The sequence below is a fragment of the Pinus tabuliformis genome, chromosome 8, assembly GCF_031772625.1.
Source record: "Pinus tabuliformis cultivar Carrire ecotype Pingquan chromosome 8, CPIR1, whole genome shotgun sequence".
Lineage (NCBI taxonomy): Eukaryota > Viridiplantae > Streptophyta > Pinopsida > Pinales > Pinaceae > Pinus > Pinus tabuliformis.
Window position 1 is genome coordinate 105,556,504 of NC_142294.1, and position 15,809 is coordinate 105,572,312.

Sequence of the window (15,809 nt, forward strand, 5' to 3'; positions counted from 1 at the left end):
TTCGGTTTCGGTTTATTTAGCTTTTTTTTTAACCAGATCTATACCTTTCATTTCTGCGTATGCTCTTTGCCCTACGACTCTGTGCGATGTGGGCAAATCAGAAACAGAAAGGAAGGATTTTTCTCATGCGTATGCTCTTTTCCCTGCACCTTAGTGTGATCTCGGAGAATCAGAAACATTGAGAAAAATATTTAGTTTTTCGGCTAAAGCTAACCTTGAGCCGCAAGGTTCATTTTTTTAATATATCTAGTTTTTTGGCTAAAGCTAACTTCGAGCCGCAAGGTTCGTTTTTCCTTGCATATTCGTGTTGGGTTTTGTGTTTTGTGTTTTGTAGGGGAAAAGAGCTTTCTCAAGGCAAGCACGCAAACCAAGGCCTACCCCCCCTCTCTCTCTCTCTCACTCTCTCACTCTCTCTCTCAAATTTTTCTTGGGTTCAAGTCTCCATTTTGTGGGGGCGGATTTTTTCATTCCTGCACATTCGCGCACTTTGCCGGCAACTTCAACAAATGTTTTTTCAAAAGCCATAACTTCTTCATTCGGAAGCCTTTTTCAGAGCCGTTTTTTTTAAAACAACCTAATTTTTCGAGATCTATCCATTGAAGCACTTACTTTCAGCATCTTTAGCTTCAGTTTTTTAAAAAAAATGGAAATTCCATGCCAAGTCATTCTTGACAGCACTAACTACTTTCAATGGATAGCCTACATGGAAGATTTACTTAGAAGTAAAGGTCTCTACAGAATAGCCACAGACCAAGAGAAGAAACCAAAAGATGAAGACAAGGCTGCAAAATGGGAAAATAGATAAGATCAAGCACGTGGTTTGATAGGGATGTCTATTTCTCCTGATCTTAGATTCCATATTGCAGAACTTGAGACTCCTCATGAAGCATTGGAAAAACTCACTAAAGTTTTTGGGATTAAAAATGAAATTAGAGCCCATCAACTTGAAAATGAGTTGCTTACATTGGATCCTAATAATTTTTCTTGCATTGAAGATTTCTTGTCCAAATTCAAGACCCTTAGATATCTTTTGGAAGGTGTTAAGGTTAAGAAAGAAGATAGTAACCTTATTTATTCCATCCTTACTAAGTTGGGACCAGCCTACTCTGTATTTTTTTCCACCTTCCATTCTACAAGGGAAGCTTTCATTTGTCAAGGAAAAGACTACAAGGCCCCTTCCTTTGACTCTTTTTGTGATTCTTTAATAAGAGAACAAGAAAAACTCTTACACTTTGGTCTTCTTAATCTTGGAAACTCTTCCACGAAAGCGTTAGCCGCCCAGCAGCAACCAAATACAAAGAATACTAAGAAGTCTTATCCTAACAAGAATGGTCCTAAACCAACTCAGCCTCAAAATGAAAGATCATTTCAGCAAAATGATAAGACCAATAAAAACAAATGGAAGAAGACTGATAGACATTGTAACTTTTGTAATCGAGATGGCCACTTAGAATCTAAATGCTTTAAGAAGATGGAAGCCTTGGAAGCCGCAATGAAGAAACATAACATCCATGTGGAGCATACCTCAACTTCAACTTCCGGAATGGCACTTTCTGCATGTCATTGTCAATCATCTCAGTCTGGTTATGCATTAAATGTATCTTCTTCCTCTCCTTCTCATGAGTGGCTCATTGATTCTCGAGCCTCTTATCACATGGCTAAAAACCAAGCCATGTTTTCTTCTTTAAATGATTGTAACACCAAAAATATATATGTTGGTGATGATAGATCTCTTAATGTTGTAGGGACTGGAACTGTTCACCTAGACAATGGTCAGTTTAATGATGTATTATGTGTTCCAACCTTATCCTGCAACCTTCTATCTGTATATCAGATAACTCATTCAGGTGAAGGTAAAATTGTTGAATTTTCACCTCATGATGTTGTAATCAAGGATCTGAGAGATCCTAAACAGATTCTAGCTACTGGTATTGCTGATGATTCCACAAGGTTGTATAAGTTTCACAACTTTGGGTCATCAAATGTTCCCTCAGTATTTGTTTCTCATAATGATGAAGTGAGCAAACTTTGGCATGAGCGATTTGGTCACTTAAACTATCGCTCCCTTCATCATCTATGTAAAGAAAATATGGTGACAGGTCTTGCTATGGTATCTTGCAGAGATGGTGTTTGTTCCGGATGTCTACTCTGAAAGCATCATCGGGACAGTTTTGACAAACGTGCCTCTTGGCACGCCTCAACCCCTTTACAGCTTGTGCACAATGATTTATGTGGTCCACTTCATGTTGCTTCATTCTCTGGCTACAAGTATTTCTTAACTTTCATTGATGATTTCTCCAGACGCACTTGGGTATACTTCTTAAAACTCAAGAGCGAAGTATTTAACACATTTTTGGCCTTCAAAGCCTTTGTTGAAAAAAAATCTGGACATCAAATTCTTAAGCTAAGAACTGATAATGGTGGAGAATATGTTAAAAACACATTCATCAACTTTTGCACCGAAAATGGAATCCAAATGCAACATACTGTTCCATACACTCCACAACAAAATGGTGTAGTTGAAAGGAAAAATCGCACCTTAAAGGAAATGGCTAATTGTATGCTGCAATCTAAAGGACTCAGTCTTAGTTTTTGGGCCGAAGCAATTAATTGTGAAAATTATATAATCAATCGCACTCCTACTAAGGTTCTAAAGAATATCACTCCAGAAGAAGCTTGGAGTTCCATTAAACCAGATGTAAGTCACTTTCGTGTTTTTGGAAGTGAAGCATGGGCCCATATTCCAGATGAAAAGCATAAAGCTTTAGAACCTAAGAGTGAGAAATGTACTTTTGTTGGATATTCTGAAGATGTAAAAGGTTATAGACTTATTCCATTTAAGTCCAAAAATGTTATCATTAGAAGAGATGTAAAATTTGATGAAAATAAATCGGCCTGCGAGGCTAGTCCGGCAGATGTGCCACCTCTTCCTATCTCTTCTACTTTTGAAAACATTTCTTCTTCAGATGATGAAAGTGAGGATGATAATCCTCCCCCACCTTCTCAGGATCCTCAACTTCCAAGATGGGTCCGTGCTACTCGGGATGCAGCAGGTGATCTTGCCGGTGATCCTACCGATCAGCAACATACACGTTCTCAGTTTGAAAGAGCCTCTTCTTTACTGGCTCAAGCTCCAATAAATCATGATCCTGACACTTTTGCAGAAGCTTCAGGCCATCCACATTGGGAAGCAGCTATGAATGAAGAATATCATTCATTGTTGGCAAATGATACATGGGATCTTGTTCCTCTACCAAAGGGACGCAAACTTGTTAGATGTAAATGGGTTTACAGAACCAAGTATGGACCAGATGGGAAAGTTGATAAACATAAAGCTCGTCTTGTTGCTAAGGGCTTTTAACAGGTTGAAGGCATTGACTACACTGAAACCTTCTCCCCTGTTGCCAAAATGAACTCTATCCGCCTTGTTCTTTCCCTTGCTGCCTCTTTAAAATGGGAAGTCCATCAGATGGATGTTAAATCTGCCTTCTTGCATGGGGAATTGCAGGAAGAAATCTATATGGAACAACCCATTGGCTTCATACAAACAGACTCCAGCCTTGTTTGTCAACTTAAGAAATCCCTTTATGGTCTCAAGCAAGCTCCTCGGGCTTGGTATGCCAAAATGGATAGCTTTCTTTTAGAATCTGGCTTTTCTAGGTGTTATTCTGACAATACTGTCTACACCAACAAAGTGGGAAACTCTCTTATCATCGTTGTTCTTTATGTTGATGATCGTATTCTTACTGGCAGTGATCCCAACCTTATAAACCATGTGAATTCCAGCCTTAAAAAGAAATTTGAAATGACAAACTTAGGACACTTACACTATTTTCTCGGTCTTCAAGTCTTGCAATCCAAGGAGGGTATTTTCCTTTCCCAGTCCAAGTATGCTTGTGATATTCTTCGTCATTTTCACATGGAAGACTGTAAGCCAACCCCTTCTCCCTTTCAGTCTGGAGTCAAACTTTCAGTCTCTTGTACTTCTCCTGAAGTTGATGCTACCTTATACCGTCAACTTGTAGGAAAACTCTTGTATTTAACCCATACTCGTCCTGACCTTTCCTTTGCTGTTGGCCTTGTTGCTCGTTTTATTCAAAACCCCCGTGAAAGTCATTGGAAAGCATCTAAAAGAATACTTCGTTATGTTCGAGGTACAGTACAGTTTGGGATTCATTACAGTGCCAAAGCAGCTCCTCTATTAGTTGGTTTCACTGATTCTGATTGGGCTGGTGACCCTGATGATCGGAAGTCTACTGCCGGTTATGTCTTCACTCTTGGTTCAGGACCTATTACATGGGCTTGTAAGAAGCAGGCTGCCATTTCTCTTTCGTCAGCAGAAGCAGAGTATCGTGGTGCCGTGGAAGCTAGTAAGGAAGCCTTGTGGCTTCGTCAGATCCTATCAGAGTTTGGCTTTGAGCAGCAGCATCCAACCACACTTTGGTGTGATAATCAAAGTGCCATTCAGCTATGCAAAGATCCAGTCCAGCATCAGCGCAGCAAACACATTGAACTACACATGCACTTCATCAGAAAGCTCATTCATGACCATGTTCTTGAAGTGCAATATTGTCCAACAGATGATCAGGTTGCAGACATCTTCACAAAGGCTCTCACAGAAGCGAAGTTCACTAAACTTCGATATATGCTTGGAGTTCAGGAAGTTGTCACTAAGGGGGGATAGGCTCTAGTGCCTCCTTCCTTCTCCTATTGTGTCATATTTGTAAATCCTTCAATCCTATCCCAAGTTGTTCTTAAGGGGGGATGTTAGGATATTCCGACACATAGGATATAGTTAAGTTCAACTTGGTCTAGTGTAGAGTTAGGTATAGAGTTAGGTAAAGTGTGTTTCTTTACCGTTGTACATTTTGTAACTTACAATCCGACGGTCACGATATGTAGTGATCCGACGGTTCACTCTCTCCTCGGTATTACCGACACTTGATCCGTGGCTTGACACCCGATTGGTCCATGAGTTCTATTTAAAGCGCATGGAGGGTCATTGTTCGGGTAATCCGTGCATGAGAGAAGCTTATGTAAATTTTCATTCTTTGATTAGTAAATTGCCTGTAGTAGCCACATTGGCGCAGGCCGTGGACTGTTTCCCTCTTTGAGGGTTTTAACCATGTCAAAAATATCGGTGTATTGATCTGTGATCTGGTTGTGAGCGGTGTCCTTTTGGTGTTCTTTCTGAGGAACTTACCCTGTAAATTCCTACACTATTGTGTCTAGAATTGTGCCAACTATGCTCTACATTAATGTTGTATTGTTCCTTAATCTTAAATTTAAAACAAAAAATAGATAAGAGGCAATAAATACTAAAAAATAGATATAAAGGAGAGTAAGGTAAAATATTCTAACTAAACCCTTTTTTTAATGATATTCATAATAAGGAAAATAATCTTATGTTTCCTCATAAGGTGGCCAAGCATTTCATTAACCAAAGCTAAAAATATAACAATACAAGGAGAAACATTCCATAGCTAAAAGTTGGCACCTTGTGTTTCCATCATTAATAAGTACCAACCATTTAGTGGACCTCGTTTAATAAAGAGGACTTACGTACATTAAACAATTATCCATTTCTATTTAATAGGCCTAATTCAAACAAGATGGTTGCATACAATAATTAAGTAACTCTTAGGTATCTTGACCTAGGAAGGTTAACATACAACACTAGCATGCCATCCTCTTTCAAGAGTGAGATGTAAATTTCCATGAATATTACACTAGATAATATTTCATAATAGATATGATAAATTTATACCAAGAATTAAAGTCTATACTATTAGGGTTATTTTCCTTAAACTTGTGGACTTATTAAGTCTTTTTTTTTTGCATTTAACATAGAAAATGTAGGAAATGGAGAAAAAAAAATCACTCACAACCATAACAACACAAGATATGACTTGGGAACTCTTTAATTAGACCCCTCCCCTCTCTCTTTCTCTAAATGAAATTAGATGCAATCACAAAGAAGTGAAAACTTTGGCTAGTGGGTTAGTACAATATAATAACACTCTCTACTTTCTCCCTTTATGTCCACTATTAAATACTTTACTAATTTATGTTATATAATGGAGTGAAATAGAATGGAAGCTCCTTCCTAGTGGCCTAGTTATGACACAACTAAATAGCCTACTAGTGGTTAATTTTGACTCTTCCAACTCTTAACTAAGGTTACAATGTGGAATATTGTATATTAGTTTTCATCCTCAGCACATGCTTACCGCATTTTCCATGAATAATGGGGATTGAATTGGCATCCTCTAGAATCATTTTGGTTCAAACATGAAGGTCAACTCATGAGTAACATAGCTTTTGCATATAGACTTGGTTCAAATGATTCTTGCACCATTGGAAATGTATATATTTGTAGAATAGAGTAAGGAGTGTTAGTGCTTAAGAAACAAAGTGTTACTAAAGTTTGGAAGGTTTCCAATCCCAATTAGCCAAACAATGACCCAATGGTAAAAAGGATTTGTGAAATAATTCCTCCACTTTTTTCACTCTAAAATCATCAAGATGAATGAAAAATAATATAACCAGTATACATCCTTCTTAACCATGGTTCCATCAAGAGATGAGAGGGATCAAATCCTCTTTTAGAGTGAAAAACTTGAATAAACTTGTACTTCCATTGATTTGATCCTTCTAAAATCTTGATTGTAATTAATACACACACACTACATCTATTTTATAAACACAAACCATGTGTTTTATACACACACATACATTATGTGTAATTTTTTATATGCTGAAAAGTGGAAATAGAAGTTTTTATTTTTTTTAAGTTGATATAAGATGATATTATTTCACACGGATATCAAGATATTTTATTTATTGTTGAGAGAAAGAGTGAAATATTTTTACCAATTCTCTTTTGGTTCTTTTTATTTTCTTAGTTAAAACTAACCAAAAGTGTATATTCATTTTTTTTCATATTATAGACAACATTTCTTTTATTTAAAGAATATTTTGTTTTTATTTTAAAAGATACACATGTCAACTCAAGGTTGAGCATGGGAAAAATTGTTGATCCTATATAGATCATACTTTGACGAGGTTTTGATGGCTAAAATATTTTACTAAATGAAATGAGAAATATTTCTCTCTACCTTCTCCTATCTGTACAGTTTAGATTTTGTTGGAAGTTGTCCTTTCAAACCAATTTTCTGAAGGTCATTTTACCCCTATAGTGTAGCTGTAGATCTCCCATCTAAAACCACGTCTTATGTCAACTCTACCTAAGCATCTAGTATTAAGTGCTCTATATAAGAGAGGAATTTTTTGTCTTCCTGATCCAACATGTAAGGCTCAGTTTGAAATTTTCTACATTCACCCCTAGGTAAATCAATATAAATGGGGGGAGACTGAATCCATAGGTATTGTTTCCAACCTTTTCAATATCTCAAAAGGACCATATCATAGAGCCCTCACTTTCTTATGAGGACCTTGTAGCATATAAATATGTTTATATACAATTGCATTAAAAATTTCTCACCTCTTCAAAGAATCATTGCAAGAATTTAGCAGAGTAGGTAAATAAAATTATTGCATGTTTTTATGGAAACCTTAAAAGTTATGCAAAGTTTTCTTAAAATCATTTAAGAACATTGTAAATTTAAAGTCTCAATTCTAAAAAATAAGCCAATTAAAAAATTACATTTATTTCCCACAATTATTTATTCAAATATTTGCCTGGAAATAATTAGGAGTAATGTATACTTAATTCCTTATCCATGAACATTAAATTATTCCAAGAATATTCCTAAATTAAGGCAATCACCCAAGTCAACCATAACACAACAACAAACTTTCCACTCAGTATTTACAACATTGTACTCTTGAAATTGCTAATTGAGAGATGAGTACTTGTCCATGCTATTTGTTACATATTGAAGTTACCAGACAACCACTACTAAGCCCCCTTAAATGGTGGCTTCAGCTACCCAATGGTTCATTCAATAAATCATGGGCTAGTGAGAAAATGAGATAGTTAAACTTCAAATTAAAATTATAGCATAAATATTTTGGGTGATGTTTTTCTAGCCATAATAAAAATGATTAATTTCTAATAATCCCCTCATGAGTTCCGAATTGTATTATTATAGTCCTCATCAATTCTTACATTGGGAAAGGATGACCCTTTTGTGGGCTTTTGTTTCAACAATTTTTACATTCCAACTCATATACTCAATATTATATATATATATATATATATATATATATATATATATATATATATATATATATATATATATAATTCAATTTGATATATAACATCAATAACATTTAAACATCCGTACTAATGATAATTAAATAATTAGTTATAATAATATTCTTCAATTACCCATTAAAATTTTAAGCATTTCTAACAAAGGTTTCTTTTTTAACTAAAAAGAAACAGAGTGGTGTCTCTAATATATATATATATATATATATATATATATATATATATATATATATATATATTATGAATAATAATTTTCTAGAAAAACTTTGTTAGTGACCTCTAAAAAATCCAAAGTTTTGGGTGAACACATCACGCACATGAAGCGAGAGAAAAGATGAAGGAAAATAGAGACCAATCATTTTTAAAGAGCAATGGTACTGAGAGAGACATTAGGGGTTAGACAATAGAATTTATTAAAAATATATATATAATTAAATGTAAGTGCACTTGTGAAAATTCCATGTAAAAATAATTAAATATCGCAGATGATAGTACACCTATTCCAAGCTCAATGGTGGGCACTAAATCCTAGTGGGTGTTCATTTGTTGTTTATAGTTAAGGAAATTGGGAAAGACAATGGCTAAGGCATTAAATAGGAAAAAATATATTTTGGCACATTTATTGATGAAAATAATGGAAATTAAGAGAAAAAGGAGGTGAAAGGTCACACCTTGTATGTGAGGAGGAAAATGAAGGAAAATAATGGAAATTAGGAGAAAAAGGGGGTGAATGGTGAGAGGTTGCATGAGAGGAGTAAAATGAATGAAAATAATGGAAAATGAAGAAAATATGGGCCTCATATATAAAAAGGCTTCTAAGCATGAATTGGAAAGCTTCTTCCTTTGAGTGTGAACCTTTTGTTACTTCAGTTTTAGAGCTCTCTCATTATTCTCTCTCTTTCTCATACTCTTGGATACTTATATATTTCTTGGAGCACTCTTGGAGGGTGTGGCATACTTGGATTCTTGGAGAAATAATGCAAAGCAAGAGGAGGAAAGCATAAAAGGGCATCGGCATTAGTAGCTACATGAGATTGCTTGCACGTACCGAGTTGCATGTATGATTTCTTCACTTATTTTGGCATGGATGTGGTTTCTTGGTTGTGATCTATCATTGGCATGGAGGATTGCATGGATTGACAATGGATTGCCTAGCCTTACAATTTCCTATATAGCCATGGTGATTATGGGTTTACTTTCATTGCTTTTTTTTGGTTGGTTCTCATGTTTCCTTAGCTTTGGTAGAGTTATTAGTCCTCGAAGCCTCGTTGAAAAAATTCTCTCAAAGCCCTATAACATCTTGGGTTAACTTGCTAGTCATGGAAGCCCTCGTTGGACAAACGCTCTCAAAGCCCTTAGTGGGTTGAGTTACTTGTCGTGGAAGCCTTGGTTTGACAAACGCTCTAGAAGCCCTGTATAAGTTGTGGGTTGAATTACTAGTTCTCGAAGCCTTGGTTGGAAAAACAACGTGGAAGCCGTGGAAGGCTTGGATGGAGCCAATCTCATGATGGTTTTTGGTGAAGTCTGAACGTGAGGTGGAATCACTATTTGGTGGGTTGAGGTGGGTGGCCTCTCAAAGCCCTGGATGAGTTTTGATTGATATTTTATCTAAGATCCCACATTAATGCTTGGAATATGGCACGAGGGTGATTGTATGAAGAGAGACTTCACTCGGCCAATCTATAGTCAAGCGGAACATGGTAGTCCCATCACTCGTCGTTTCATTGCATATATGGATTTTGATGGCTGATATGTTTATTGTATTTCTATTCCTATTATGTTGTTTATATGAAAGTTTACCCTGGAAGGTGCTACAAAGTGGTATTAGTGCATGGTTAAAACACTTGGACTCGACGGACTCTATCATAGGTGAAATGAAGAACAATGGTTAAATTTTAAAAAATTCTATCATATTTGCTATAACTTTTCTTCGGTGGCATATTAGAAGTTGAAAATTTTTCCATATTGAAGGTAAGTCCCACTAATATTGTGGTAAAAAATTTAGATATTCGTTCACAATACTTTAGGAATTATGATCTAAGGAAGATGACCATGCTCAATGCATCTTTAAACAGATCATGTTGGAATTTCTACAATAACTAATCTTTTATAGGCTTTTAGAAGATGAAAAATTGTCCACATTGAGGGAATATACCACTGATTATGTGGTAGAAATTGAAGATATTGGGTCGCAATATTTTAGGAGCTATGAGTAGAGGGAATCAAGCCTTCTGAATGCTCCTAACATGAGGCCTCAAACGAGCCATGCTGACATTTTTGTTATAACTTTTCTTCTCGGCACTCCTAGGAGCTGATATTTTTTGACAATGAGGGGAAATCTCACTATTGTGGTAAAAACTCCAGACATTTATTCACTATATTGTAGGATATATGATCAGTGGAAGTCGAGATTTTTGATACTCATAGAATTGTGCACCAAATATGATTGTGTTGGTATTTTGTTATAAATTTTCATCTATGAAATCTCAGAAGTTGAAACTTGAACCATAGGGAGGGAAAATACCACTCATCATATGGTTCAATTTCAATAACTTGTACTACTACAATTTACGATATATCTATTAAATTTTTCGCTATAGTAGTTTTCATGTAAAGTGTTTAATGAAATTCTTAAATGGTTTAATGATTAACTACATACACACTGTTTGATCAAATGCCCCAACAAGTATGTTGTTTGTGGTTGGGGATAGTATTGATGTGTAATAGTATTGATGTAGTTTATATATGCTTACTTGTATGCAAATAGTTTGTTATATTAGTTTTCATGTAAATTGTTTGAAGAAATGTTTACTTGAAAATGTAATAGTATAATAGTTGTTTGAAGAAAATGTAAAAGTATGGTAATTGTTCGAAGAAAATGTTTTCTTTTTGGATAGGATAGTATTGTAGTATGATAATATGGACGTAGTTGATCTATGCCTATTTGCATGAAAATAATTTGAAGAGTTGCGTGTAAGGAAATTGAAAGGTTGCATGCAAGGAATTTCAAAAGTTGCATATAAGGAAATGGAAAAGTGGCATGTTTTTAGTTATTATGTACAAGTAAAATAAGTTAAATGTTTTGACTTAATCTCATATAAAATGTATCAGAAATTAAAATCAATTTCTTTTCAAGTGTGGTTAAATTTAGTAGAGCTTTATAGATCCCATTTCCATAATTGGACATTGCAGATCAGACCATTATAGTATCTTCCTCCTACCTTAATGTGGACCATGGACAGTAAGGGGGTATTCTTATAGTTTGTTTGAATGCTTAATTAAGTGTGTGGTATGTGTTTGCGCTTATAAAATTGTATGAAGGAATGCTCTTGATTTAATATGGTTGTTGTTTCGAGAATATTTAGTGTTCTTGGATAAACGCCTAACCCTATAGATCTAGTAGCAGATCTAGAAACAACAGACAAAGTAATATTAACCTTTTCTATAATCAACAGATAAAACAAGACAGAAGAGAAACCTACTGGTAGTTTTCACTAGCGCCTTGTCTCCCTTAACCGATCTTGCTGCTCCTTCGCATACTTAGGTCTCTCGGAAAGTATCTGCACAATCATAGAAACAAAAGCTAGTCAAAGCATAATGATCTATTGCTTATAAATAACATGGAACTGAAAACATGATATACATATGAGAGCATTAACATATAACACAAGCATAAGGAAAAAGTCTTGAGAACTTTATTGATAAGAGGAAAGATTATAAACCATATGAGTTCAATCTAGTGTCATCCTTCCAATTCAATCCTTCATCAGCCTCATGAAAAGCAAAACACTCCAACACAATGACAATACTTGCACTCAATTCGAATCTCATAGCACCAACATCTCCTTATAACTCAATATTTTTCAGCCCAAATCTCTTAGATGAGTGATCTATTTATAATTGAGTGAAGGAGGTTATGCCATCAATGGAGGTAATGAATGCCTTTCTAAATTTAGAAATCAGTTCCATGGAAGAAGTGATAGGGGATTGACGTTTCCTCATTCCCTTTCTCATCCAAACGTGAACTCAAAGGAGCAGGTGGCATTGAGAAAATTCTAGAGGCTTCCAATGGATAAGGAATCTTTAAACACTCATAGAACTTTGCTCAAATTCGCCCAGCGCAGGCCAAAGAGGAACCAAGTGCACTGCATAGCACCCTATCAGTGCATGGCTTGCATTGTAGTGCACCCTAATGAAGGCCTACATGCGCTGATCTTCTTAGAGGTGGTTTTTGGATGTTTTCAGTGATGGAACTTCTTTGGAAGTAAGGCATTCTGATGACTAACTTCTTTAGGGCATGTAACAAATGCACTAGGGGTTGATGTGCCCAAATGGATCTATAAGAGTTGCACTAACACAATATGTGTTGAGACAATTGATATGCACTTGCATGCAAATGGATACTAGTTTTAGTATTTTGACTATAATTGTTTGATTGTCGATTATGCTTATAGGTTGTTAGTATTGGTGAATGTTCATTTCAAATTAATAGACACTATGTCTTGATTTTCGGAACATGTGACTGACTGTGTATGAATTATATGTCGCTCACATGTTGATTTCTTAAGACCTGCTCACATCCTTGTATGTTAGGTTACATTTTCACATATTTTGATTACATGTATGAGTCTTGCAGGTTGATTACAAAAATTGATCGCTCATGTTTGTTTGCATGCATTTAAGCGTAGGTGTAGTTGGTTTGGAATTACTTATGCATATTGTTGGTTGCATGTGGCAATATGTACAATGGAGTAATGTTTGTTGACATGGATGAGGTCATGGTTTGTGTACTTGATATGGTCTTGTATTGATGACTCGACCGTAACTAGAACGATGTGTATATGGTTTTGTATTGATTTATTATGTATGTATATGTAGTTGTTATTCGTGTATGGTTGTGGTTATGATTATGCATATATAGTAGGTAAAACATGCCATATGAAGTCATTGTATGAAATTTAGGTCATCATGATGCTATTGGTTGTTATGATGCTAATGAGCTAGCTGATATAGAGAAAGGGATGCAGATCATCATAATGAGGTTGCAGCATTAGACTTTGGGATAAGAGAATATCGTCATACATGTAGTGTATGTTTGGCATGTAGTTATGTAAGTTAAGGATTATTATATGCACTAGGGTTATATACATCAGGTTTATGAACATGTATTTGATGTTATGGTTACATTCGTGATAGATGTTAGATGATTAGTGTGGTTATATGCACATGTGTGAGATAGTCAGGAATGATAGTAACCTATAGTTGCATGCATTGCTACTATTGTTTTATATTAGATAACTTGATGAGTATGTTGTATGTTGTTTATGAGTATGATATATAGCTTATTGTTGGTATATTCTATTAACTTGATGATTAGGGTGATTTCATTGAGATATTGATGTTATAATTTGGATTGGTCATATGTGTGATGGCTATGTTCATTGCCTTGAAGATATTGATGTTATATGTATTGTGTTAACCTGGTTTGACCTATGTATATGGTTATGGTTGCGATATTCAAGTATGAACCAACATATTTGCGAGATGGTATCATACTAATCTAGATTGACTTTGCATATGTGTGAATGATAATTGTGTATGAGTTTACAATGTGAACATGTTAGTTAGATATTGTTATGGATATCATGATCTTATGAGTGGATTTCACATAGGAAGTCTTCTTAACCTTAATCTAGGCTGACATAATGTGGATAGATTCTATATTCATGAACATGTACTGGACAGGTATTCTAGATAGTCTTTAGTTACAGGTGGATTTGTCAAAGGATTGCAGTCCCTTGAAAGATGGTGTGGATGTGTTCAGTTGAAAGCAACATGTTTGGCACAACAATATGAGGTAACTGGTGTATTGTTATGTTTATATATGCACTCACAATTATGTGTTAATGACAGTATCATGTAAGGAGTTGCATGGAAAGAGAGAATGTCATGAATCCTGAAGAAGGCTGCGGTTGAATTTTCCCTTGGATGCATTGGGAACCATGGGGATTTAGTCATGGTGTTTGTCGCTAGTCTTGTCACAAGGAATAAGTCGATCTTGCGGACAAGATAGACCTTCCTAGAATCTAAAGAAGACCTAATGATAAGCAAACCAACCAGAAACTATATTTCTCTAAATATGCTTTTATAAACAAAGGCAAACAAGTGTTTTAGGGCCTACTTTAGGTCCAACGCAAGTTTGTGGATGCCCTCACTCCTTCGATCCAAATGAGCTCCTTTGTCGCGAATTTGCAAACACAAACAAGCAAACAAATTAAATAGCACTTGAAAAGTCAATATCATAAAACATATTTAACATGAAAGTCAAGGAGTTCATGAAATAAGTAACATGAGATACTTGTTGAGAAAAATGAGTTTGATTGTATTAATTCAAAAGAAGAAGAACTTTATAGCTTGTGCCTTGATGTTGTACAAGCTCCTCCCAGGGTCCAGCAAGAAGTCTCCTCTACTTTGACAAGTTTCACTCACTTCCCAATGAAGCCAAAAAAGGTATGTGATCTCTCCTCTTAAGCTCAACTAGGAAGTCTTAATTTCACTAGCATTTACCCTAAAAAATGTTCAGCTTCTAACCTCCCGAGCAACCAGCCCAATGCCTGAATTTATAGTGCAATGGAGGGAAGTTACTAGGTCCTCCTTCAAAGGGATAATGCCGTCCTTCAAAGAGATAGCTCCTCTCATCAAGGGATTAGCTCCTTCTCTTTTTGGATGCATGAACCACCTAAGAGCGGCAAATCCACGTCAAAATTCCTTCTAGAGTCATCTAGAATTAACCCAAAGTGAGTTTTTTAGAATAAACTTGCGCCTTTTTGACTTTCATAGGGGTTCGCACCCACACCGCTAGGGACAGAGCGGGCAGGTCCGCATTTTTTGTAAACAAAAGGTGCGGGACTGTAGGTAACAGTGAGAGAAAGTGTGGAACCAGAGTTACATTGATTTTTAATGTATTTCTCTTATTTTCAAAGCTTGACTTGAAGAGCTGAGGTCTGAGACTTGCTTAGGAGGAAAGTACAAGTGATGATAGACCCATACTGACTGCAAATAATCATGGTGACGATATTTTTGTGTAACAGATTTCCCCCTAAAGTGTGAAGTCTGTAGTAGATGAGGATTTCATTTATCATTTAGGAAGAGTGAAGTACTTTATCATTTCGAGGATCATCTTGTGGAGAGCCCGGTTGGAACCTGTAAAAACATTCAATGTAAGATATATATATGAGATCATATCATCGTTGAGGTAGGCATTCCCATACTCAGATCAAAACTGACTTAGAAAACTAACTATTGGTCTGATATAGGAATGATCTTGTAAAACATCACAAGTATAGACTCATGTGGACACAGTATGGGCACAGTCATCTGTTTATGAATAGTCCATTATATAATGAATACAAAATTCCTCGCATCCTGGATTGTGGAAACTAGATCCAGGGTCTTCATTTCTACATCCCGAAATAGTACGATTATATCCATGCGAATGAATGTGTTGATGTCGAACATGGTAGAAACCACTTGATTACCAGTCAATGATGTAAACTGTTAACAAGTGTGAGAG